Source organism: Cornus florida, unplaced genomic scaffold (assembly GCF_030987335.1).
Source record: "Cornus florida cultivar Cherokee Brave unplaced genomic scaffold, ASM3098733v1 CherokeeBrave_3.0.0_Hap2_Chr02, whole genome shotgun sequence".
Classification (NCBI taxonomy): domain Eukaryota; kingdom Viridiplantae; phylum Streptophyta; class Magnoliopsida; order Cornales; family Cornaceae; genus Cornus; species Cornus florida.
The window spans coordinates 74,617,600-74,620,255 of record NW_026775572.1 but is presented as its reverse complement, the minus strand read 5'-3'; the positions used below and the strand labels follow the sequence as shown (position 1 = coordinate 74,620,255).

Here is a 2,656-nt window from a genome sequence, read left to right as displayed (position 1 = left end):
ATGCATTCAATTGCCACCATTTAGAGCACACCACTATGAGATCAAACCACAAACCATTCAAATGCTTCCTAACTATCATGGACTTCCAAGTGAAGAACCTTACAAGCATTTGGATGAGTTTCTTGAAGTATGTTTCACCGTGAGATACACGGACATGCCGGAAGAGGTCTTAAGGCTTAAAATTTTTCCATTCACCCTTAAAGACAAGGCAAAATACTGGTTTAACAATCTTTAGCCTTTTTTAATAACTTCTTAGGTAGAAATGCAACAAGAGTTCTTGAAGAAGTACTATCCGGTTCCTAAGACCAATGCCATGAGAACCTCAATTCAAGAGTTTTCACACGGGGATGGGGAAACGTTCCATGAGGCATGGGAAAGATTCAATGAATTGCTTAGGAAGTGTCCACATCATGACATGCCCAAATGACAATTAGTTCAATATTTCTTTGAGAGCTTATCGGACAATTACAAGGGCATGGTTGATGCTTCCATGGGTGGCTCTTACATTGATAGGTATGAGGATGATATGTGGCGTCTTTATGAGAGCATGAGTGAAAATTCTTTGCATCGAACTCTATCTTCTAAGAATGGTAGGAATTCAAGTGGAAGGAAGAGTGTTGGCTTACATCAAGTTGACCATTCTAATGAAATAGCCGCTGAGATGAAATCCTTATCTCAAAGGTTTGATCAATTCTTGATCAACCAAAACTCGGCAAATCAAGTACCTTCCATCCTTAACCATTCCCATCATACATCCAATGAGACATGTATGACTTGTTCAAGTGGTTTACATTCTACTTCCAATTGTCCCCATGGACATATGCAAAATGAGCATCATGAATAAGTCAATGCACCTTTTGTTAATCCAGGGAACAATTCTTATGGCAATCATTATAATCCTAGTTGGAGGAATCACCCGAATTTCTCTTTGAGAAACCAAGGGGAAGGCTCAATCCTTCCCCAAGGTGGTTTCTAAGGGAAGTATGTTCCACCTCTAATGCAAAGCCAAGGTTCCCAAGGATATAGACCATTTCAATCGCAAGGAAATCAATTTTCTAATTCTCATTTTCCTAATCAACTATCATATTCTCAAGGAAATGCTAGGAGTCCCGCTTTTAAAGAGAGAATTTTGACCGCTCTAGGCACTCTAGAGGCGAACACTCAATTGCTTCATTCTCATTCTCAATCCATTGCTAAGCTAGAAACCCAAGTAGAGCAAATAGGTAGTACTTTAAATGCTAGAGAGAAAGGGAAAATGCCTTTGAATGCCCCACAAAAGCAACAATGTATTGTGGAGACTCATTCCTCATCGGAAGGTCACACAATAGAGTATGTCAATGCGGTGACTACCTTGAGAAGTGGGAAGATTGTGGACAACCAAGTGGGTATGTCCAATAAAGAGAGTGAACATGTGCAACCACAAGTTGACACCCGTTCTGTTTCTCATCCTATTTCTCCTTCATTGCATATGCATGATCTTTCAAATGAGAATATCTTGAAAAGTGATTTTGAAAAGCAAAATGATTTCAAAACTTCTTGTATTGAAGAGACTTCAAAGAAAATGTCTGAAAAGGTTTTTGAGCCAAGAGCTCCATTTCCGGATGCCTTAAAAGGATCCATTTCAATTGACAAACAAAAGGCCAAAATAAATGAAATTATGGATGTGTTTAGGCAAGTGAAAGTTAATCTTCCACTTTTGGATGCAATCAAGCAAATTCCGGCTTATGCCAAGTTCTTGAAAGACTTATGCACCCAAAAGAGGAAGAACAAAAGCCAAGTACCTAGTAAAGTGGTCTTAACCGAGCAAGTAAGCTCAATTTTGTAACATAACACTCTTCCAAAGTTTAAGTACCCCGGTTCACCTACCACTTCATGCATCATTGGAGATCATATCATTAATCGGGCTCTTCTTGACTTAGGAGCAAGTGTTAACCTTCTTCCATACTCGGTATATGTCAAATTAGGCTTAGGAGACTTGATATCGACGTCGGTGGTTTTGCAACTTGCCGACCGATCCATCAAAAAGCCTAGGGGTATCATTAAGGACGTATTGATTAAGATTGATAAATTCTTCTTCCCCGTTGATTTTGTTGTCATTGACACGGAACCGGTCCTGAACCCTAAGAGCCAAATTCCCGTTATCCTTGGTCATCCTTTCTTGGCAACCGCGAATGCCAACATTAATTATAGGACGGGGATAATGAAGATCTCATTTGGCCATATGAAGGTGAAATTGAATATCTTCAATCCGACTCCCAATTCATTTGACAAATATGAAGAAGTGAATGTTGTAGAGAAATATCATAACCATGAATATGAAGGAATAGAGTCTTTGTGTGAAACCAAAATTCCAAAAAGTTCATCTTCAACCCTGAATTCCAAGAAAGTTGTTTCAAAATCTTGTTTTGAAAGGGTATGGACGCCCAAAGATCATTTTGACCAAGGACCAAAAATTTCTTTTGAGCTTAATCCAACAAGTTCTCTAGGGAACCATTTGTTGGGTGGAGTTCAAAACACTTATCACCCCATCAAGGAGGGGATGCACTACAAGATGTTTAACCTGGGCTAAAGGAACCCAACATCTTGCTAGAGATGTTAAAGACTAGTACATTTTGTTTGGTGTCACAACCCTATTTCTCCCTCATTTCTATTTTAA

General features: G+C 39.1%; 1 pseudogene; it reads right to left on the bottom strand.

The window, feature by feature from the left end:
• Positions 1–318: 318 nt before the first annotated feature.
• On the bottom strand, positions 319–417 carry LOC132297809 (small nucleolar RNA R71; annotated as a pseudogene).
• Positions 418–2,656: the final 2,239 nt, after the last annotated feature.